The following is a 24,158-nucleotide window of genomic DNA, read 5'->3' as shown; positions in this document are numbered from 1 at the left end:
TTCCTTCCTTCCTTCCTTCCTTCCTTCCTTCCTTCCTTCCTTCCTTCCTTCCTTCCTTCCTTCCTTTCTTTTCTTTCTTTCTACCTTCAAGTGCCTCTTTGGAAAGTTTATTGACAGAAACCACATATTCTTAACATGTTATCAGACGTTCTTAAGGTGTGGACTTCAAAAGGATGGATGCTCAAAAAACTAAAGTTTATCCTAGTTTATATATATATATAGAGAGAGAGAGAGGGAGAGAGAGAGAGAATCATTTCTGATTTTAGGTATTCGTTTTTCTTCTAGAGTATTATCCAGATTATAAAGTGAATTATCTCTCTGCAAGCCCAGCTAACATCACTCAGAACTCAAAGAAAGCAAAATACGACAGAGTTTAACTGTGCACTTGGAAAGGCTGGGTAGGAAACTCAGGGCTCTCTCTTCAGACACTGCCACTAGTTTGCCCTGCAATCGCGGCAAGTGACCTGATCCCCGAGGGCCGGGCCGAAGGAGACACTGAGCCCGGCGTGTGCTCTCTCCCCCTCTTCCCGTTTGAGCAACCTTTGCCTTTCCCTACATCTTCATCTTTTATTGCCTCCCAAACATTATCTCTTGTACTTACAGCCTGATTTTCAGGGTTTGAAAGACAAAAGAACTTAACGCTCAGGGTTAACTTTACTTTAGAACAACAAGTTGGGCAGCTCTGTGATGCAAAACATAAATGAGGCTCCAAACTTGGAAACCATGTCCATCCAAGGATCATGCTTTCATTCTGTCCTTGGCCTGAAGACTGAAGCAATTTGCACAGAAAGTCCATAAACATAAAGGGGTCCAATTGCACTCAAGCTCCAGCGAGTGTGCCCGTGGACCACATGTCTGGCACACCACGGGAGTGTGCAAGGCTTGCCTGCTAAATGAACCGGTCAGTAGGCAGCAACTTTCGGAACACATGACTGTGCTTCCCCAAGTAAACTTCTTAACCCTTTCTCTACACACTGTAAAATCCCAAACTGGCCAAGTCACTTCAAACAAACAAACAAAACAAACAAAACTAAATCTCTTCTCCAAAAATCTTATCCAAAATCCTGAACTTGAAAAAACATAAAACAAGGACCTGAAAATGTTAGAGTTATCTTTTTTTTTCTTTTTTCTTTTCATCTTCAAAAGAATAAGCTCTGTAGCAAGTTCCTTGAATTTCATGTCAAAACAACTGTTGGCTCCTGAGTTCCCGGTGCATCCTCATCCCTGAGCAGAGGGCCTGGGAGGCCCGGGTGCGGAAGTCACAGCCCTCGCCGCAAACTGGCCCACAGCATCCCTCAGGACGTTTGTGTTTTACTCACAGAGAGAACAAGTACTGGCAAGTGACAAAAAAATGCACATGTTTTGCAAACAATCAGAGTGACCTGAAACCCAGGGTAAAGGCTGAAGCCAGCGTTTGTTCATCGCAGCCGGAGCCAGGCTCTGTGCGATGCTTGTTAAGTGGACGGCTCTGAGGAGGCAGGCGACACCATGGCTTCCTGGTTTCCCATTCGCCCAGGAGGACCTCTCCTCTGAGGCCCACGCCCCCCTCACTCCCACTCTGGGCTGCCTGACTTTGTTTTGCTTCCCCCCAGAGCCGGGAGCATCTCTGAAATGGGACCAGTGCTGAAAGAAAGGAGTCATCACCGTTTTATGCAGCTGAAAGTAACCCAAGAATCTGGAGTGCAACTGAATGTCTTCATTTGACTTCAGCCCAGAGAGCCGAGGCCAGCACCCGGGTCCTACCTACAGCACGGAACCCAGGGCTCCTGCCACCCTGTGATGTGATGTTCCCAGCCTCCCCCAATCCCACTCTCCAGAAAAAGAGAAGCATCTCTCAACCTTAAAAGCTCGGGACCCCTTGCCATAAATCACCCACAAACCCCTTCTGACACTACTGGAAATTCTGAAATGGATTTGTTCCCCATTTTTCAATTCTAAAAACTGCCTGTTCAGGTATTTTCTTCCTAATGGCACTTGTCTCCGACTCCACAAACATACCTCTCCCATCTAAGTAAAGCCTATTAAATGTATTTTCACCTCCATCTAAATGAACGCATCTAAACTTTCTCCCAAATCCACTTTCTCCTGCTCCACAGATGGTAAGCCCTTATCTTCCTGAAGTCACATTCTCAGCCCACGCCAGAGCTCTGCAGGAGCGCAGAGGATACATTCTGAACCTGTTGCTTCCATTCTTCTGCCAGTTCTCCATCTCATGCATCGCATGCTCGTAATTCCTCCCTCCCCAGCCCCCATCCTTTGAAATTTCTAAACCCCCGGTAGAGGAAGTGCCTCAGGCTCTTAATAAGCTCAGTCATGCTCGAAATATCCGTTTCACCCACGAGGTACTGCAGACAGCAATTCCAGCCGGAGCACACATTCAGGGGAAAGACGATCTTTCTTCAAGGCTCAATATTTGGAATTCCTAAAAAGGCCATTCTCATTAATTTTCATTAACATACCTGTGAACTTGCAACCATCCAGGGGTTGAAAGGATGCCTTCTGCAATGCCCCGTGTCCACCTACACCCACGGTAACAACAGCGGATTAAGAAACCCCTTTCATGTTGCTGCGACCACAGAGGGCATATATGCAACTCTCCTCTCCTGAACTTGCAAAACTTTAACAGGAAATCTTCTGCCACCTACACAGAAAACCCACTGCCAGAAAAATGAAGTGTAAACACTTTATATTAAATTAGCCAGGTGTTTTTTTTAAAAAAATAACATTACCCCAATCCAATACTTTCAAATCCTGGCTGGCTTTCAAGTCTCACAGTGTCTGTGAGAGCCGAGGAGCCACGGACATGTGGCTTTGCCCCTTTGTAAGGGGTATGCTTTGCTTTTTAGATTAATACAAACAATTGGCAAATTAGTATACGTCTAAAGCAGCCAGTGATTCTATTTCCTTTCTCTGGGGTTTCTCTCCTAGGTCTTTACACTGGACATCAAGAATATAAATCTGTCTAAAGATAAATCTTTAATGTGGTCCTACACTTACTGGAGATATGTTGATACCTGAAGGAAGTATCAGTGAAAATGAACAAACAGAAAAAACAGAAACAGTGGGAAACTGCCATGCATCTCAGCCTATAGATTAACGCATCAGTATGTGTTTGTGGTATATGCTAAGTAAAAAACCCACCAGCCCTGGAACCCTGACATTTGCCGCGATCTCTCCCACTGGGCAGTTTCTGGTTCTGGGTACACATCCCCTGATGTGGCCCCTGGACACCCCTGGCTTGCCCTCAGGGTGGAGTGAGACGATGGCAAAGTGGTGGCATTCCTCTGCACATAAATAGTGTCAAAAACATATCACCAAGCAAACCAAACTACCAGCCCAGAAGCTATGCTGGCAAAATTTACAGCAAAAATCCAGAAGCAGCCTCTGCCCATTTATGTGCTAGGCTGGCCACATGTTTGAGAGCCCAAGTCATGTCTGTCTGTCTGTTTTCTCTTTAACAAATTGGTTTTAGGGAGAGTCAGTGTTTAAAACTGTGAGATGCAGACTGTGAGATGTTCAGCCTCTGTTTTGGAGACCTGGCATGAGAGAGCAGGCAGTGTTCCAATTAAAGAAGAAGGTGGACTCTGGGATTAGACAGAAGTGAGTTTATATCCCAACTCTGTCATTTGCTGGCAGCTGCAGGACCCAGGGACTCAGTTTCCTCGGTATACACTAAGACAAATAACACCACCTCGTGCTACCAGTGCAAGATTAAATGTGGTGAACCACGTAACTGTATTGAGTATTTTTCCTGGCACATCATAGGTCCTCTGTAAATATTAGCCATGATTATTTGATTCCCTAGACTGGATTTTAAGATCCTAGGGTTCTGTTCCTGGCTCTGCCAACCATCTGCCGGCTCAGCTGACGTGAGCATAGGGTAGGAGAGAGAACTAGTTTCACACTGTGACCCACTGGTCTCTACTGAATACCCTGGAAGTACCTTATGGACCAGAATGCACTGGGAAGGGCAGAGAAGAGAACCCAACAGTGGTGTATCTCATCACTTTCAGATACTGGGGATTCACACAAGACTGTGCTTTAGGGGGAGAGTTATATGGCTAAGAAAGAAAAAGAAAAGAAAACTAAGAGATAGGATTCTAAAATCCTTCAAATTTCATCTCTGCTCAAACTAATAAAAATATTATAAATTTCAGGTTGGCTTAGCATTCCAATTCCAGTTTTTTAGTGCTGTTCTTAAAACCATTCGCTCTGCAATAATCTTCATTTAGTGCAAAGTAGACGGTGACTTTCCAAAGACAGCATCATTTGAGGGTTCACTGTAGTTTCAGTTACTATTTTAAAGGGTCCTCGAGATATAGACTGACTTGGGGTGAGTGGGGCGAGGAGGTCTGCTGAAAGCCGTGGGCAGATTAAAGTTTCTAAAGCCTGCCAAGAAAGCTTTCACAAGCAGAGAAGTGAAACCTTCAACTTCCATCAGGCAGTAAGCTCTTTTTAGACAAGAAAAAGAAATTTTTCTATGTTTCAAAAGACTTCACTTGGCTCTTCAAAAAGAAAGAAAACAAAACAAAACTCCCAACACAAATTTCTCCTAAAGAACTTTATTTAACTTTTCTATGGGTGAGATAAAGATTCTCGGGCCATACCAAAGAGACAGACAAGCTCCTTCCTCTCTGTGGAGGGAAAAACTCTGCGCAAGCAATAAAGAGGTGAGGAAGAGGAAGCACCTCCCTTGTTAATTCCTGGGCTACAGTGGAGGAAGGTGAGGAAGGGGGAATAATTTGGGATAGTCCCCACCAACCACCATCCATGCTCAAATAAATGGGTAGTGCTAAAGAGTGCTGTTCAGAAGGGCTCTGCAATGGGTTTCTGCTGGCAGGTTCAGACGCTCCTCAAACTCATGGGTTCTCCAGGAACCCCTCGGAGGCCCACTTGAGAGCTGAGGAGAACTATTGGCTGTTACAATTTTCCAGGTCAAAGGATTGACCTCTGAGTGGCAACTGAGAACATGTGCAGGCTGTTTGAAAAAAATCACTGGCTGTGTGTGCAGGCACTTGGGGCTGGCTCCTCGGCAGGGAGGTGGTAAGGACAGCCAGCTGGCCAGAGCACCTGTCAGACTGTCCAGTTCTCACGCCACCTGCACCTCCTTATCTAGAACCCACTGCTCCTGTGTCACAAGAATAATCCAGGCTGCCAGTGCCACGGGGATACATCTTCATCCTGACCCCTTCACTCCCAGCCACTGAGACGGGAAGGGGGAAGCCAGGACTGTGACAAGCACCTGCTCCTCTCAGATCCCCTCCATCCCCCAACCCTGCTCCCCGTCTGCATCCAGGAAGATGCACTCCTTCGTCCACTGAGTAAGGATTTTTGTGATTTCCTGGTGCAGGCACTGCCTGGAGTTCTGAAATGCAGCTGGGAGTTTGGGCTCCAGGTTACCAAAAAGCTGCACACAGCCCGTTTTAGTTCAGGCCCTGGGGGGAGGTGATTTGACTGAATCATGACACGGACGCACCAAAACACACAGACACACACCGACCCGAAACTTTTCACCCTCCTGGCCCCTGCTCCTACCATACCAGCTCCTTTCTCTTTCTTGAAGGAGGCAGATGCTTTCGTGATTCCAGGTTTTCACACATGCTATCCCTTCTGCCTGGCTCATGCTTCTTCCCACCCTCCTGGGCCTGGCCATCTCCACCCCCCAAAACCCTTCTGGGCGGCTGGCATTCCTGCTGCCCCATCATTTTACATCACAGCCCCCTCTTAGTCTCCTTCAAAGCACTGATGACATTTACGATTAGACTTCAACGATGTGAATGTACTGAATGCCACTGAAACATACACTTAAAAATGGTTGAGATGGTAAATTTTATGTTATACATATTTTAACACAGTTAAAAAAAAAAGGAGACTTAATTTTATGTTTAATGCCTTTTTCTCTTTCTTCCACTAGCTTACACTGCAGTAGGGCAGGAACTCTGTGTTTTTCCCTCACTGTGTTCCCAGGGCCATGCCTAGAACCTACAGCAGAAGGTCAGTGTACACTGTTCAATGATTCATGACACACACACGTCCCCCGCTCTACTGTAAGCTCCTTGAGGGCGGGGATGCCACTCCTTAATTTTCTCTGCCTCATGGCTCCTTCCAGAAGGTCTCATGCACAGGGAGAGTCAGGTGCTGATTTAACCCTGGACTATTACTTGTGCAGACTTTCTAAAAGCAAAACCCTTAGGTTTTATATGCAATATGTGTATGGGGGGTGTACGTGAATACACACAGATTTTATTGTATTTCCTCTCCTCTCTTACCTTGGCTGTCGAGAATCTCAGAAGAACCAGAACCCAGGAAGACAAACTGTCCTTCTGGTGTCGTGTGGGCATTGTGCTGACGTGGCCATTACGGGCTCTTGTCACCCATGTGAGTTTGGTTTTGTTTTGTTTTGTTAATTGAAATCTGCCTCAAATTCTAATTCTCTTGGGCATTAGACAAAGTATAAGTTGAAAGCAACTAACAAGAGAGTTCCCTGCAGGATACTTTTCTGTGTTTTGATAGTGAATTGTTACTAAATAAATAACAGCGATGAGGAGAGTGACGTGAAACACCACTCTCCTCGCACCCACCTAAAATGAGAAAAATCAGAGAAGCAAGCCCCTTTTAGGTAATGAGGAATAAAATGCACCATTGTCCCCTGGTTTCTTTCCTGGCTGGTTTTCCCTGAGAATAACCAAGGAAATCATCTGACCTAACATCAAGCCCCAGCCTTCTTTCAGGTCATCCTTGCTTTGGGGCAGACTAAGAATTTTTCACTGGAAACAACTTTCTTTCTCTCTCGAGCTGGGTGAAGGTAAAAGCTGGAAGTATCAGATGGAGAGCGAAGAAATGAATGTTTGTTATCACTAGTAGTGAGGCACCTTCCATTTACTGGGTACTCACTGCTACCCGTGTCAAGAGTCTAGCGTACGTGGCCCAATCAATCTCCACAGCCTGGAAAGGCAGAGCCTGCTATCCCCCCCAACCCCCCGGAACCAGAACCTGAGGCACACAGAGAGTGGCATGCCTAGAGTCACTCAGCCTGAAAGAGGCAGAGAGGTTCCAGCCCGAGGAATCTGATCCAGGCTCCATGCTTTCTACCAATATGCTACAGGGCATCTGCACCCACCACACCATTGTCTAGTGTAATTTTCATAACCTGCTCTCATAACTCAGAGGCAGGAATCAGCATTATTTCACTGGTGAGGAGATGGAGGACCAAAGAGGCTTGAAAGCCAATGCTGAGAAGCAGAAATGTACTCAATGCCAGCGGCCCAGCACTTGGACCACGTTGAGACTCATTTTTGTGCCTTAAAGGTGTGTCAGAGCCATTTTTGGCTATCTCAAAGGACCAAAAAGCAATGAATTTGGCCATCTAAAAAACTGGGAACTTTACCGCCATGCTTAACCTAACTTCAAAATATTTCTCAGTTATTTTTACTTTAAATGTCATAATTCATACAAATTGGTAGAGCACACAAACACAGTGTTGAATAACAATGGCTTTTTTTAAAAAAAAGATACACAGAGCTCTTCTTTTGTAAGTTCTTATGGAATAAGTATTTGTTCATTTAACATCCAAGTGCATGTATCTGGAAGGCAAGCCGGGTGCCATGAGGGATAACAGAAATGCACAAGGCCTTCTGTAACCAGGCCCTGAAGGTGAGATGTACACACAGATGATAATTTCAAGATTCATGTCAAAAAAGATACACACCAGGAGGACAAGAATACCTCCAGCTGAGAGGACCATGGAGTGGAATGGTGTGTACAGGCAGAAGCATCGTGTAGGGACTTGTAAAGCAGGCAAGGGAGCTTTGGGGTTGCAGGGACTGCGGGTGGGGATGGGCTTCAATCTATTCCCACTGAAAATTACAAACTGCCATCTTTATTAATATATAACTTAAAATTCTTAAAAATGACTCGTGCACTTTTGCCTTTAAAAAAGCATTTAATTAAACAAAGCAAATTTGTTTAAAACATTACAGGATGAGGTCTAGAAAGAGGCTTCTGTGGCAGTCCAAAGTTAATGCCTATGGACTGTCTATTGCTAAAGTTGTTTAGAATAGACTAATTATTCTCCCCACCCCCACCCCCTTTCTCTCTCTGTCCTGGCACAGGGAAATTTTAAGCCATCTACAATCCCTCCATTAAATTAAAAAATAAACAAACAAATCTCCATTGTGAGAGGCGCCATTGGTGTCTGCCTCCTTGTCCTCCCATCACAAAAGGAGAGGAGTGCTAAAGAACAGGCTCATTGGTCAGTATTTCATGAATTTAAAAAAGTGTAGCAATGTTGCCTAGCCAGACAGAGTGAAAAACAAAAACCTCAGTCATTTGTTTAAACAAACTCACAAAAACAAAACCACTTCCTCAATATACCCAGTGAATTCTAAAAAGGATCACACATTTAACATGATTTTTAAAACTCTAAATTTCATAAATTCAAAGCAGGATGATGGGACCAAACCGACAGACATCACCCCTCTCCTCTGCTTATCTGTTTCTGGTTTCATTCGGCTGCCAAAACCACCGACAGCACTTCCTCTCATCCCAACAGGAAAATTTCACGGCTCCTGAAGGTCTGAGTCAGACCAGAAAGCTCATGAATATTCTGATTTTCTGGAGCTGAGGCAATGAAATCACTATAATTGATGACTAGACACAGAGTTACCTACCGAACGTCTGGTCCCCAGAACTACTCCTCTGAAATAATTCATCAAAACTTGGATTTCCATTTTCAACGTTATTAATAACATGAGTATGTTTCTGATTTTTAAGATGAGGTTTAATCTTTCGAGCCTTTCTCCTCACTAAATTGTCTCTATACACTGGGATCTCCATTAATAAACTCCTTTGCTTTATTGCATTTTAATGAAGATGAATAGAAAGCAGACTGAAGAAAACCTTAAATTCCCACGCGAAATGAGAAGAAATGAGTGCGCCGAGATTTAAAATAGGCTCTGCATTTACTGGGTGCCAGGAAATTAGAGGGTCCGTGTGTCTGTGGTGGCGGCAGGGGAGAGAGGCACCGGTGTCTTCCTGTGGGTGGCGTCTGCATCTTACGCTGCTGGGACCGGGTTCGGTGTCTGCCGAAGTACGCGAGTCATTGGGCGTCAACACCGAACAACGAGACGGGTTCAATTTGCGAACGAACGCCCTCCCTCCATATTAATTGTTCTCTTTTGCAATCACGTTTACATCTTTCACTTTCATTTTAAATTTTGCCCTGCTCGATAGTTACACTTGTAACAAGGAACCTGACCCTGGGTGACCTCGGCAAGTTACAGACCCAGCGAGCCTCCTCCTTGCGGAAAAGCGGCAACAGTGCCGCCAGAGCGGCAGGTTGGAGCACTCTCTTTTTACAACTTAAGGATCGCTGGTTTTATTATCACTAAGAAGAAACTACGGTTTGTAGCGAAATTCTTCAGAACGATTGACTTCCCCACCGTAAAATGGACCACCGACGCTTGGGAAACCCCAACCATCCGTATCTGCGCACATCCCTGGGGAGGCAGCGTGGCTCCGCACTGCGCGCGCGATCTCCGAGACTCAAACAAGTTTCGGTGGAGAAACTTTGAACCAGCAAGAGGTTTAGAAAATGAGATCGGAGATAAATGAGAAATCCTTTGTTTTCAGCTATTGGGAATTAACAGTTGGGGGGAAGGGGGAAACCAGGGAGCTGACGCTATCTCCCCAAGCCCAAAAGTCACACCCTGCCGCTCCCTTTTCCGCCTTCCATTCTCGCGCACATGGTGTCCACAAACCACGTGAGGTGGCAGGGGGGCGTGGCGGGAGCACAGTCACGTGGCCCAGCCCGCCCACCCGCGCGGGAGCGCGCTTGCCGAGCCCCGCCTCCGGCCAGCCCGGCAGACGCTGGCGCAACCAGGGTCCCCGGTGGCGTTACAGAGCTCGGTCTGCGCGTTGTACGTGCAGTAATTTTAACCGATTGGTCGGGACTTATTCCAACATCGGGACTGGGGACTGGAAATAACACTTAAATAAATGTTAGCTATCTCGGTCTGCTCTGAGGCCAAGTTTAAAACATTCAGCAAAGAAACTGCAAACGTAGAAGAATCTTAGTACAAGGTACTCTTCTGAATTCTATGCAGCCACACCTTTAAAAGCCGTATGTTTTTACCATCCAAACTACTTCAAGAGTCGTCAATTCTAATGTCAAAATTCCTACTTGGTTCTGCAAATGTGAGTGATCTGACAGCTTATCCCAGTGAGCGTCTAAGGTTTGGGGTGCGTGAGGTTTTTTTCTTTTCCTAATTCAACAGCTACACTTCAAAGTCCTAAAATTTAATTTCTGAGAAGTTTACAAATATAAGTGAGGCAGAATGAGGGCCTCAGGAAGTTTATTGTGCCTGATATGATCTTGTCTGAGTGTGTAATAAAATTACAAACTGGGGTGGATTGCAGGATATTAAAAAATGTAGCTATTCACAGTTCTTTCAAATAGATGCATGAGCTTTCATAAAATACTATAGTTGAGGAGTATAAATACTTTTTTTATTCTTTTAAGGTAGAAGTAAAAAGAATATGAAAGATCACATAAGCAGGATTAAAATCAAAGCATAAAATAGCCCAATTTATATTTTGAAACCCTCTCTTGAAAGTGTAATTTTAATCTTTGGGTGATGGAAAATTCAAAATAATGATTTCCTCATACGAATTCGATTTTGGGCTGCTGAAATCTAATTAACTAGGGGGGCTCCTGCAAACCATTTGCCATGTCAGTAACAGTGTATATTCTAAAAGAAGGAAACAGTATCTGGAACGCTCCTTTCAATTACAGCTTTAAAAGCTCAGAGATAAAATTTCATACTATTAATTAAATTTCTTATGGTGGCATAAGCCTTCCTAACCCATCCAAAACATTCAGGGCTGTGCCTCAGAGTCAGCCTTCTAATTGCGTCCTCTCTTTTGAGTCCTCAAAAGCAAGAGACGCTTGCAGCTAGGACGAAGACTAATGGGACTTTATTTTTTTTGGCAGTTGAGATCTCCTCCCTTCTCCTTCACCTCCTCTGAAGGGAAAAATGGCAATGGCACTCCAGATAACATTCATATTTGAGATTTCTTAGGCTTCTGCATATTTCTCTGCTTCATGTCATTCATAATTGCCCTCCCAGAAAAAGTGGAGCTGCTACTGCTATTTAAAAAGTTTTCTGTCCCTCATTTTAAAAATACATAACGTCCTCAGAGTAGAATTCCAATTACTAAGTGTTGGAAACAGAAATAGAAAAATCACCATTTGGCAAACACCACAGTCATGGATGTTAAAATTAGTCGGTGAAATAATGAGGAACAGTATGAACAGGAGAGTCTCAAGCACCTACCCCTAAAAGATGCTTCCCAATTAGAATGGGAAGAACAGTGGTGATAACGGAGGCGTCTGCAGAGACCACCCTAACCAAGTGCTCAAAGTGAATCAGCACCAGAAATGAAACGTGAGGATCACGTGTCTCCTAAGGACGTGTAACCTGAGTCTAATCTGGAGGAAACAACTTCAAATTGAAGGATATTCTACAAAATAATTGGTCTGCGCTCTTCAAATGTGTGAAGATAGAGAGCACCTAAGGAAGACTGAAGAAAATGTCCCAGATTCAAGAGAAGCTGAAGAGACACGACAAATGCGAGGTGGAATCCTCTACTAGATCTTGGACCAGAAAAAGGACATCAGTGGAAACCTGGAGAGATCGGAATCCTGTCTAGAGATTCACAGTGCTGCTTCGGAGTTATCATCCTGGTTTTGTAACTAACTGAACAGTATTATGATCATATAAGATGTTAACATTTGGGGAAGTTGGGTGAAGGGTGTTTGGGAACTCTTGGTACTTTTGGTAACTTTTCTGCAAGTCTGAAATTATTTTAAATTTGAAAGTGAAAAAAATGATTTTATTAAAAAGTTCGTAAGGGAAAAGAAAGCAACTTATAACGTGATCATCAACTAAATCGAGAGACTCTTGAGCTATCAGGAGACATGCCAGTCATTGGTAAACCCCAAACTCTCGCTTTGTGTGCTTCCCACTTGAACCAATTACTAACAACCTATCCTCCAAGACAGAGCCACTGACAGGGTTCCTTAAATAAGGTAAACCCCTAATTTGGAGATAAGGCAAATCTCTACCTTTTACAGATGATTCCTAGAGAAATACTGTTGCTGGAGGCGGAAGAGGCTGGGAGAGAACTGGGCATGCGCATCGCGGGCCGTTTCCATCCTGCCGCATTGCATGACATTTAATTCACCCTCCAACGAGGTGGAGGTGGGAAGTGAGATGGTTCAAGGAAGCAAAGGAAAACAGTCAACAAAACGGATGAGAGAAACCTGCGTGACTCTCCGGGATCCTTATAACAACTCTTTGTGTTTTTGCTTTACATGTAGTGAAAACTGCATTTTTTTTCTGATTTGAACGTACACTCTGTTCTGCCAGCTGCTACAGATAACAGAGGCTTCTGCTCTCTTTGCATTATGCAGAAAAGAGACCAAATTCTTTCAACAGCAAACATCTCCACTGCACTAGCAGCAACCTCCTAGCATCGCAAACCCTACAGTTTCCTGACCCACCACTATGTGGTAGCGAAGGCAATAAAAAGTTTGTCAGGGTTACACTAAAATCTCATCGGAAAAACTTGATCTACTTTTTTTCCCAGATACTGGCCTCAAATGAAATGATCCTCATTGGGGAATAATAGAAAATTGAGGCCAAAAATGAATGTGCAAAAGCTATCATTTTTTTTCCCTTTGGCATTCGCAGCATTAGGAAGTGTGCAAGAGAACAGGGGATGAGAATTCTTGTGCCGAGGAGCGCACAACCCTTTTAAGTACGTGTGCCACATCTGCGCAGGGCTACTGAGCGGCAAGGAGTGAGGCGCCGCCGGTTAAGACCCTGCCTTGCCAGGAGCGGTGCTGAGTAAATCCACACAGGCTCCTTTCTACCAGACAGGGGACTAAGGCAGCAAGATGGGTCTGACTTGTGCGTGCGCGCACGCGCGCGTGTGAGCGTGCGTGAAGGTGGGGCTGGACTCTGATTGGTCTCCCTGCAGGACCCAGGTTATCCATGTTGCCTCCCAAATCAAAACACAGTTCACTTGCAAAGTCTGCAACAACGGAGTGGTGTCCAGTGGAGTGGAGGGTGGAAGGCTGGTGTCCCCTAGAAGGAGGGGCTGTGGGAGAGACCCGGGAGTACCAACTGGGTGTCAGAGGGATGCAGCAGCATGTGTGCTGAAGGTATGCAAAGGAGCCCCCCTTGTTCGCAGGGTGGATGTGGGCCAGGGAGACAGACCAGGGAGGAGGAGGAGCCATGCCAAGCTGATCAGGACAGTCCCTGTAGATGCATTTATCTGAAAGTGAGGGACAAGGGGACTCTCCTAAAATACTGTGTCATTACACTAGGTGCTGAGGGCTGGTCTAGGATACAGCAGTGGGGACAGCATGCATGTCAAAGATGGTTTCTGACTTCTGTGTTAGGTTTCAGTGTGGATGAATGTGTCCCATTCATTGAAAATATCCCAGCAACTGTCATATTGTGTGAGAGAGAGACAAGACAGAAGGAAAGACAGAAGTAAAAGAAGAAATTTATCACGCAAAGGAAGAAAAGCTCACTGACACCTCACCTTTCTAGAACTCAACTGTCCAGCAAATCTATGTTTTGGGGATTATAGCCAAGGACCAGAAAGAAGCTGGGTTGCACTTATGACCTATTTGCTCTTACAGCCCTGGTGAACTTGGAAATCTATGTTTGAAGTACCCGCAGCAAAGAGGAAGCAGCAAGTCATCACCTGCAGAGGGGCTGATAGCCACAGCTTTCTTGTCTCACTGCAATAAGTCTATTAAACAGAAATGGAGACATAAAAATGATGAAACTGGACCATAAGAACACAACACGCACAAGAAATCTTCAGTACAGGGCAAGCTGCCTCCCACTAGGCCTTGAGGCTATCACTGTATTATGCATAATACAGCAACTTCTGCTCACTGATGTCCTCGAGTTGGCTGGGAATGATTAAATCATATTCACAAGAGTAAGAAGCAGAGAAGTACATAATCTGTGTTGGAAAGACGTTCGGATCAAGAGTGTACAAACACTGATGCAGCAGTCTCAGATACCCCTAAGGCTTTTTCTGTGCTGCTTTGTTCATTGGACAAATATTTACCACACACTCTGGATGGACTGCTGTGAGAGGCAAGGCCCCTGGTCACATGGAGTCCACAGTCTAGTAAGTATCTGAGATTCCCAACACCCCAGCTTCTACCAGGAGAGCCAGCACAAGTGTTTGGACTTTTGGACTCAATGCTATGTACTGAGACTGAATGAAGATTTGACTTATTTCTGGATATGAGCAACCAAAAGTGGTCCAAGTCTTTGATCAGACACTTAGGAACCAAGTGGTCAATTCTTCAAGAACCAGTACCCATGACCAAGGTATGGGACTTTGCCTGTACAAAATGTGACAAAAATATGACAACATAAAACCAACAGAACTACAATTCCTGAATCTGCCAGCTCTTTCTCCTTGCTGATGAAACAAATTAGAACCCATATGCATTCTTACATTTAAGCTGTAACATCCTGTAACTCGACCTCTACACACTTAGTCAGTGCATTTAAGACTGCGGCATATACGTTCTAAGTAGTGACTCAATTTTTTAAAAGGAAAAATCCTATGTATTGTAATATTGTTTGAAAAATTTATGCAATCACAAAAATCAAAACAATCAGAAAACCCAGATACGATAGAATTACTTTTCTTCTTCTTACTGCTTTAGAAACCCAAGAGTTTCTTTCCCCTCTTAAGAGAAAAGCTTACAAACTGCAAATTTTCATTCAATGGGCTCTTAGTAGGGGGAAAACACAAAACAGAAAATTTCCTCTAATGTCTAAGTGGAAAGATGGTAGATGCTGTCGAGCAAATGAAAGGAAACATTTAAAAGCTGGGTATATCTTGGTTCAAATCCCTTCTCTCCCACCTATGAGATGTGTGAACACAGTTTACTTTTTTCTGGGTCTTCCTTTGCTCATTGGTAAAACAATATTGGTATAATCTACCTCTTAGACGGTTGCAAAAACGAAATGAACCGTACCTAACCAGCGTGCTGAAGGCTCTCAATGCATTGTTCATCATTAGGCAGGTGTGTGCTGAATTTTTATGCAGCCCCCAATGTTCCTGGGGTTTGTAATGGGAATGATAGCACAGTGGGGCTCAAACTGGATGTGTTTCTATGTTGGACAATTTTTTCTTTGAGTTTTTATTTTTTCCTTCAAAGAAAGGCCCACCTTCCCCTGAGGCTGGGCTTCCTAGTAAACTGAAGTCACTAAGGAGCAACCACAAAGTAAAAGGGTAGAGTGTAGGCACTGGTCCACCCTTGAGAGGGGCTTGCTTGCCTGCCTTTCCTTAAGAAAGGAGTGAGCCACTCTGTGGCCTATTCCCACACCTTCTAGCATAGCTGGTCCCAGATGTCAGATGTGGTTTGGAAAGAGGAACTTTCAGCATCAACTAGCCTTGGTGGACACATACAAGTTGTTCAAAATAAAACTCGGCGATGATGATGGTGTAAGATGGGGTGAGACGTGTCAGCGGCAGGCTTGGAGCTGAGTGCCGCGCTGCCTTGCTGGAGAACCGAGGGGCCAGGCGAGGGCCTCGCCTGCATTTATTAGCATCCTGAAAGGCAGTCTTGTGCCTCTGCACCCCACCGTTCTCTATGCTTTCTATCTCCATTAAATGGCCGAGATGGTCCTTGTGTATCTGGGTGGATTGATGTTATTTCTAAAGCATGCAATTCATTTCAGGAGGGGAGAGGGAGGATTCGGTGGAAAATATTTTTCTATTGAGAAGAAAAATTAAGTATAAGTGGAGATGTTTTCATGAAAATGTTTTTATATTTCAGTGTTTCCCTGGAGTACTCTGATCTCAGTACATCACAGGACTGTGCTAGATTAGAAGGAATGAAGACAAAATGAATTGAAATAAAATTGAAACTGACCAGCCAGGCTTCTTCTCTCCCAACCTGATGAAACAACAAAGGTGGGGGTGGGGAACCAAAAGTGAACCAAGAGAAGAAATAAAAAGTCAACTCCACTAAACATTTAAACTTAAAGGAGAATTTCAATTTTGTTTCAAAAATTTTAAAATCCAGCTTATTTTCACAGTCACAAAAGCTTTTGCGTGTCTGTGAATCAATAGCTATGTGACAGAACCTTGAAGACATTCTTGGTTGTTGTCTCTCAACCAAGAAGCCCACTGGGATTTGGTTATAGAAAATGACTTGCGTGTTTCATAGTTCTTAGGTGTTCACTACTTGCCAATAACTGACCTCAACAGCTCTAGAAAATGTGAGCAGTTAGACAGCTGGTCTAGATGACTGTGTTGTATTCTAAAAAAATTTGCACACCCCTTTTATTAACCTGAAATATGACAGGAAGAATCAGATGTACAGGTCTTAGTTACCCTGATGAAAATAAACACATACTTTAGGAGGAAAGAATTTTGTCAGTTAATCTCGTGTCTAGATCTGTACTGTCTAGTGGCCATAGTCCACAGCCACGTGTGGCTATTTAAATTTAAATTAATTAAAAATTAAATGAACTCCGATGTTCATCTCTCAGTCCCAGGAGCCACATTTCAGGTGCTCCACTGTCACATGTGGTCAGCGGCTCCCTTCTTGGACAGGGCAGACGTGGAACATTTCCGTCATCACAAACACGTCTGCAGAGCCAGCTCCGGTCTAGATCAGAGAACAGAGCTATGAGCTTTGGATGTTTACATTTATTTTTTAAAGGTGTACACAAAGTGGTTTACCTGAACTTGGAGGTCACTTTGGAGTGGCTCCTTCAAAGTAACACTTTCCCACTTGTGCACAACTGCTTCCCCTAAGCAACAGCAACGCACCAGCCAAGGAAAACCCAATATATAGTCTCTCCTCTGCATTGTCTCTGGTTTACCTTCAATTGTAAAACCTCCTATTCCCTATCAACAGAACCTCTCACCCAAAACTTGAATAAGGATCCCTATTGCCTAAAGAGAATGGAGCTGTTTGCAGGCGAGGGGTAAATCATTATCTTCTGATGGAAAGACCTTCCCAAGATACATGTAAATATTAAAACACATAGCAAGTGTTACATATTAAAACACATACCAGGCTTCCCCCTATATGGCCACCATCACAACTTCTCTTTATTTACTGCCTACATTCCCTGTCCAACTGTCAGCTTGATACGAGCAGAAAGCAAGTGTTCTGTTTGCTGTTGTACACCCATTACAAGCACAGTGCCTGGGACAAAACAGATGCTCAGATTTTTGTGGAGTGATTGAATGAAACTTAAGAAGAATGGTATTTTGCTAAAGAACAGCAAACATCCTTTTAGAGACTGGATCCAATTCTTCTACATTTGGAGAGCAATCCACCCTTTATTTTCAGATGCAAACTTAAAATAACTCAGCAGACTGATTCATGCAAGTGTGCACGCTCCAGTTCAGTGTCTTCCATACTCAGCGGTGGTTCCTTCCAAAAGCCATAGCACTAAGCATTTTACATATGCTCTCTCATCTGCCCCTCACTCTGATATTTTCTCTGCCAGGAGGAGGAGGAGGAAATCAAGGCTTAGGGAAATTAAGTGACTTGCCCAAAGTCACAAAGCTGTAAGACGTATAGTTGGAAAAGCTCCCCTGGTGACAGTTATGGACCACACCCATCTCAATGCCAGGTTGTACAGTTCCTGCTTGGGTCCAGAAGGCCACGGTGGTCCTGGGCACTCTTTCAAGGAAAGAGCTGGGCATGGCTCTGCATCTGTGTTGCCCCCAGAGTTTGGCTGAGCGCCTGCCCTGCAGGCATCGCACAAACAGCGGCTGCACAAAACTCAAGAGTCCTCATAGCTCAGGGCTTCCCAGCATCAGGGAAGGCGACTATTAGGGTGACAGAAGTGGGCAGAGCTCTGCACTGCCTCTCTCCAGCAGTGACAATGGGGAATCACAGTGCCCCTGCCCCTGCCCGCTATACAGCAGCGTCATGCTTTGGCCACCCTGGCCCCCGACCCCGCAACAGGGGCCAGCCTGCTCTGCAAAATGACCAGCCACACGGCCCCTGGGAGGAGGCGGCGCACCTCAAGAGTTTTTTTTGTTTTGTTTTGTTTTGTTTTGTTTTTCAGAACTTCCCATTATTTTAAAGACATACTTGACAGTGATTTAGTAAGGACCCATTGGGCCCTGGGTGTTGGTCAGGCAACTCTGTCTTCATGGGGCTCAGACTTTCCTGTTTGGCCCAATTCTCTCAGATTAGGGGTTCTAGAAGCCTGACCTGTAAGTATTCATTCATAAAAAAGAAAATCACTATAGACAAAGCAACAGGTTTTAAATGTATACATATGACAAGCAAATTTTTTGTTTAATAAATATTTATTGAGGGCGGGCCAAGTAGGACACAAAAGGGCCGCAGTAGAGGGAAGGGCATCTGCCCTTATGAGGAAGGTAAACCAATAGTAATGGGTTCCCTAGTAAGTGATTCTGCATAATTCTCAGTCATTCTCTCGGAGGTCATACAGACACATCTCCATCTACAGCTGATATAAAACAACGCTTACAACAACTCACGCTTCCTGAGTGCCTACTGGGAGCAAACTCGATGCCAAGCACAGTTAATCCTCACGGCTCCCCCCCCCCCCAGGGACAGGTATTATCACCCCTTTCTACAGATGAGGGAAGATGGGCTCAGAGGGTCAGTCATGTGCCCAAGGTGCCAGCATGTCTGGCTCCGAAGCCCAGGGTGCCATTATATGACACTGCCTTTCACCCAGACTGGGAGAGTCACAGGATGCTCAGAGGAACAGGAGATCGTGGAGGACACACCACGGGACAGCATCAGTGTCCCCCAAGTGGTGAGGACTAGACTCATAAGGAGAGAGGACGAGGAGCTGGTGCAGTGGGGACGGCCTTATGGAACCAGCCTGAAGTTCGTTCTGGAAGGTGGAGGGGGTTGACCTATGGGGGGGGGCATCTGGAACTGGGGAGGTGGGCCAGGAATGGAGGCAGGAGGCCCCCCCATGCCCTGTAGTCACAGGAGTACCGAGTGGTCTGGAGGCTGGAGGACTCTCCAGCGTGTGGCGGTTGTTGGGGTAGGGTGTGGGCACAGAGGCAAAGGCAGGCTAAAGTCAGATCACTGAGAGCTCACAGCCTGATCACATGGGAAGGAAGCAGGGAACCCGACACCCAGGTGAAGATTAAAGGCCTGCAGGTGATTCAAAACTGGTCTCAAGCCATGAAGAAGCAGAGTAGCCAGGGCTCTCCTGCCTCCCCCACGTATTTGAACAGGAGAAAGCTTCTTGGCTCCCAGACTGGCCTGCCCTGGCATCCTCCAGCAGGGAAACATGCTTTGGTTATTCAGACGTGACTTACTGGCACGTAGAGGCTGTTGGCATGGAAAAATGAACAGGCTGACCTGGCCAGAGAAGAGCAGGTGACGCAGAAGCCCAGCGAAAGATGAGCTCGATGTGCTACCCTGCATAAGTAGGAGGCCCGCATGAAAGGCCTACAAAGAAGGATGATTTATGAGAGAGGGCAAGCCAGGCACCTCCGAGGGCCCCGCAGAGAGCCAGACACTCTCCCTAAGGTATTTCCTTTGGTCTCCACGACACTGCAGACAACACCACTTTCCATCTCATGCAGGAGGACTCCAGGGCTCAAAGAGGTGTTATGAATTGCCCCCATGAGCTAAGAGGGGCCAGGAGGTGAAGCACAGATGGTCACAGCACACTTCCTTATACTGACTGCAGTGTCCTTCTGCCTTCAAGCAACCACCTGGTTTGTAACTTCACAAGGTGGTGGGATGAAGAACTTCATGGCCCTGAAGCAGAACTCTGCCCTGGCCCTGGTCCTCTCCCTCACCTTCCGTCACCTCGTGGTGCCCCTGAACCACTTCTCTCAAATTGTGACATGAAAGTTGAACCTGTTCTAACAATAATACCGTGATGCATATTAATTTGCTCACCTTGGAAAAATATCCTAGTAGAGGAGACTACAAATGGATAACTAGAGGAGGGAGGGAGAGAGAAAGAGAGAGAATGTTAGAATAAGAGAAATTCCAAATCCGATGTGGTGGCTAACTTGAAATGGGACACGTTTCGTGGGGCTTACGTGGTCTGCAAGCTGCTCTTGCAAATCGTTCCCACCACGTGCCATTCCTCACATTTGTATTTGCAGTGTGTCTTTCCCCCTTTTCATTCCCTATAAGCACCTCAATCTCCCCACTGCATAAAAAGTACACAAGCTGCAGGGCTGAGATGGGCAGAAGGGTCCATCTCGCCCCCATGGCTGAAGCTCCCCGTATGTTACTGCAATTCCTGTCAACCAAGAGGCGGACGCCTTCTTGCTCTGTGACTGTGATTCAGAACACGAAGGAGGCCTAACCTCCACTCAGCAAACAAGAACCTCAAAATCATCATTTTTTGTTGACAGAGCTTTTCACAAAATACCCCAAACAAGTTATCTTTGTGGATAACTTTTCTTTTCTTGTGAAAAGAAAAGCTAAACGAGACTGGATGTCATCTACAATAGCAGCTCTTAAAATGGGGCATTTTCGAGCCGAATGCCACATGCTGTATTTTGCCATTTTGCCTGCGCTTCCTGCTTGGAGCCTCTGTAACGTGAGAGAAGCCGCAGACACGGGAGCTGCTCCCGGCCACGCAAACTCCATTCCGCATCTTCCAGGCAGCCCTGTCGCAAATAATTCCTGTCCACTACGCCCCTATCACACTGAATACAACCACATTGTGCAGCTGGAAATGGGAAACCTGATTCAGATCACAGAAGAAGGTACAAAAACATTTAGTTCAACACAATGCTGTCTTTTTTTTTTTAAACGGGAGAGGGGCGGGAAGGCACACATATCTCAAACCTATAGTGGGTGTGGGTTCAAGACCCGTCTTGGCAAGAAACGCGAAATTAAAATAGCATTCCATGCGTCCCAAAGCAGCAGCAACAACAAAAAACCACCCAGTCCTTCCAGAGCGGCTCCTGTTTCAGCTCCAGCTTTCCTTCACCAAAATCAATCAAGTCCATGAACGCAATTTAAAAAGAAAGCACGATCTCCGTAGAAAATGGTGCATGTTGACAAAGCGTGACTTGTCCCACATGGACAGGAATAAAAGGAAAACAAGCTTGATCGCAACGCAGCCTCCTTTCGTCTGCAGACCAGCGGGAGGAAAAGAAAAAAGGCCAGAATACGGATAGAGAGGCGCAGGCAATGGAGGAGTGGGGGCAGGAGGACGTTTGTGCCCTGCGAGATTTTGGTAAACAGCAGCCTGTAATGGCCACTGTTAGAGAAGGGAAAACAGACATGGAGGGAAACGTGTTTACAACTGCAGCGGTGGGCGGGAGGCTGAGCGAGGAGGGAGGGAGGGATTCCCCAACTCTGCGCTCAGCCCGCTCGGCTCCGGTGGGGCCCCAGGGCTGGGTTGTGCTTCACTGCGCCCACCTCCCGCTTTATTGGGGGGGTGGGAGGGCCCACATCTTGTTTATAGGGAAGGTTACTCCCCCTCAGCTCTGGTGATCGCGTCCCTAATACTCCTGCTGCATCCTTGCGGGATGCCCGCTTGACTGACAGCTGCTCCAGCCAGTAGCCGCCCGGGCCCCGCGGAAAGGTGGACTTTCCCAACGAGCCGATTGGGCGGGGAGGAGGGCGGGCCCTCGTGATTGGCGTGCTACTCGGAGTAGAAAGTAGTAAACAACCTTGGTCCACCGAGGCAGGGAGGGTGCGGGATGCCCGCTCGCTCGTCCTCGCCCTGAGCTGGGGCAGCACCAAGACAAAAGGAACCCACAGTGAGGAGATGGCCAAAGGTCCTCCAGAAAAGCAAACACGGGTGGGCGTCCTTTAGAGCCCCTGGGCGAGAACTGCTGACTTGCAGCTTCACATCATTTTTGTTCTGTGGAAAATCAAAAAGGTTTTGTTTCTACAATTCTTACTCTCCTTCTTAGAGCTTAAAGGCTCTCAAAAGAGAGCGAGAGCCAGTTTAGTTGACCCTTCCTCCTGCCCCTGCTCCTAAATTTTATAGTTGTCTTTTCAGAAGTGGTTTTAAACCCCTGTACTAAAAATTGTTTCCTTACACAATGCGCCCTTCATGGCACAGAGGTGAATCAGATGCCCTGTTAGACCTCATCGCAAGTTTCTGGAGCTGTGATCTCACTCAGAGCGGACTGTGTGTGTTGGCATATATGTATAAAGAAACTGAGACGATTGTATTAAGGTCACTTGACAAGAAATAAGAAGTTAACTTGCATTTTCCATAGAGGGGGTAGTTCACCCGGGATACTGCATTCCATGGTAACTCCCCATCAGGTCTGACTTGAATCACAATCCACTCCTCCCGGCCTCACCATCCTCACAGGACCTGAGCAAGATAATCTGCGGTGTCCAGCACAGAGGCACTGCTCCCTCAAGTTAGGCAGCTCCTAGAGAGGCATAATCACCTCAAAGGTCTACACAAACCACCTTCCTGAGAGAGATTGCAGAGAGGCCCCTTCCTGAACTGATGGAGAAGGGAACCAGGAGGCTGGACCCATGAGGGATCTGCACTATATCTATTTGCTCATTGACTGTACACTCTGATGGTAAGCCATGCTGCCACCCGTGGCCAAACAGCCAGACTGTCCGAGCCTTGAGCACAAAGATACAAAGGACTCCTTGCAGGATGCAACTTACGGCAAACTGACCACTTGAGGTCCCCTTTATCCCCCCTAGGCTCTCACTGTCTGCCTGCCTCTGTTGCCTACCTGCTGCCTTCTGTGCTATCCCCTGCCTGCCCGGGAGAGGCCACTGTTCTCCACTGCTTCCCTGCCCCCGCAGAACTCTCTGAAAAGCTGCAGCATTTTTGTCAGCGTCCCTGACAGCGCGTCCAACGCCATACTCTGACTCTGCTTGCAGGTCTGGCCACATCTCTAGACCCTGAACTTCTGAGGGCAAAACTGGTGTCATCTTCTAATGTGTATCTGTGGCGATGCGGGCCCACAATAAGCAGATGCTGGATGTGCCAAATGTCTGCATGCGGTCCCCATCCTTTCCCTGCCCGCTCCCCAGCTAACTCCCTTGTTCTCCTAACTGGCTCCTTGCTGATGAGTGGCCCCCAGCCCCTAGGTCGGAAGCTCTGGCAGCTTTGCCCCTGCTCCTGTCTCAGTGGCTCCCGAAGCATGCGTAGCTGCTCTTGCTCATGCTGTTTCCTCTGCCAGGTGGGCCCTTTTCTGCCTCCACTACCTGGCAAATTCCTCTTCTGCCTGAAAATTACTTCCTACCTTGGGCAGACCTTTCACAAGCCCCGTGCCACCTGTCTGTCCCCTCAGAGCATCTTGGGGAGAGAGAAAGGCCTCCCTGTTCCCGCTCCTCTTTCTGCCAGGACAGGACAGTACCACCGCTGCACAGTTTGCTGGAAGAACCAAGAGAAGAGAGGTAAGTCCACAAAGCGGTGCCTACAGAACCCGGACAGGCTGGTCTCCAGACCTGATGCAGCCCAGAGTTTCAAGCTTGGCTCTGCCACAGGGTCCTTCCCTGCTCCCTCTCTCTGAAGGCCTCCTCCAAGTCAGCCTGTGGCTCCCTGCTCCTTCTCACCTTTCCCCTGTCAGCTCAAATGACACCTCCACCTGCACCACGCCCACCTGCCCACCACTGTCACACAGATCTGTTTCATTCTGGTCATGAGATTGAACTATCATCCTTTCATCTGATTAGCCACTTGCTGGCTTTACAGTCTGTCTTCCCTCCTCCGCCCTGGCATATAAGCTCCAATAAGGACAGGAACTTCTCATCTGCAGTACTCACCACATCTCCAGGGTACCTAGAGGAATGTCTGGTCCCTACCACAAGTTCCAAAGTAACTCTGGGTACCATAAAGGACAGCACAGAACAAATCACTCAGCAACATATCCACATAAAGGAAGATGAGTTTTCCCAGAGGGCTTGCTTCAGTGCCTTCAGTCTGACATTCACAGAAACATACAAGGACTTAGTACTTTCAATAATAAACAACTGAAAATGTTTGGTAGAGTTAACTATATGGCTCAGAAATTTAATATATATATGAGATATAACATAATCCTCCATCTCATTCTTTGCTTTCTGTATTTGGCAAATACAAATATTTTTATTTTTCCCTTTTCATACCAGTAATAACTTTTTGTACACA

The 24,158-nt window shown here is 46.1% G+C and overlaps 1 protein-coding gene across 2 annotated transcripts in view; it reads right to left on the bottom strand.

The window, feature by feature from the left end:
- Positions 1 to 24,158, bottom strand: part of IGF1R (insulin like growth factor 1 receptor) — a 280,712-nt gene that overhangs the window by 75,602 nt on the left and 180,952 nt on the right. The gene's annotated exons all lie outside the window — the stretch shown is intronic.

The sequence above is a fragment of the Camelus bactrianus genome, chromosome 27 (genome assembly GCF_048773025.1).
Source record: "Camelus bactrianus isolate YW-2024 breed Bactrian camel chromosome 27, ASM4877302v1, whole genome shotgun sequence".
Classification (NCBI taxonomy): Eukaryota; Metazoa; Chordata; class Mammalia; order Artiodactyla; family Camelidae; genus Camelus; species Camelus bactrianus.
The sequence above is the reverse complement of the archived record's forward strand: the minus strand, read 5'-3'. Positions and strand labels throughout refer to the sequence as shown.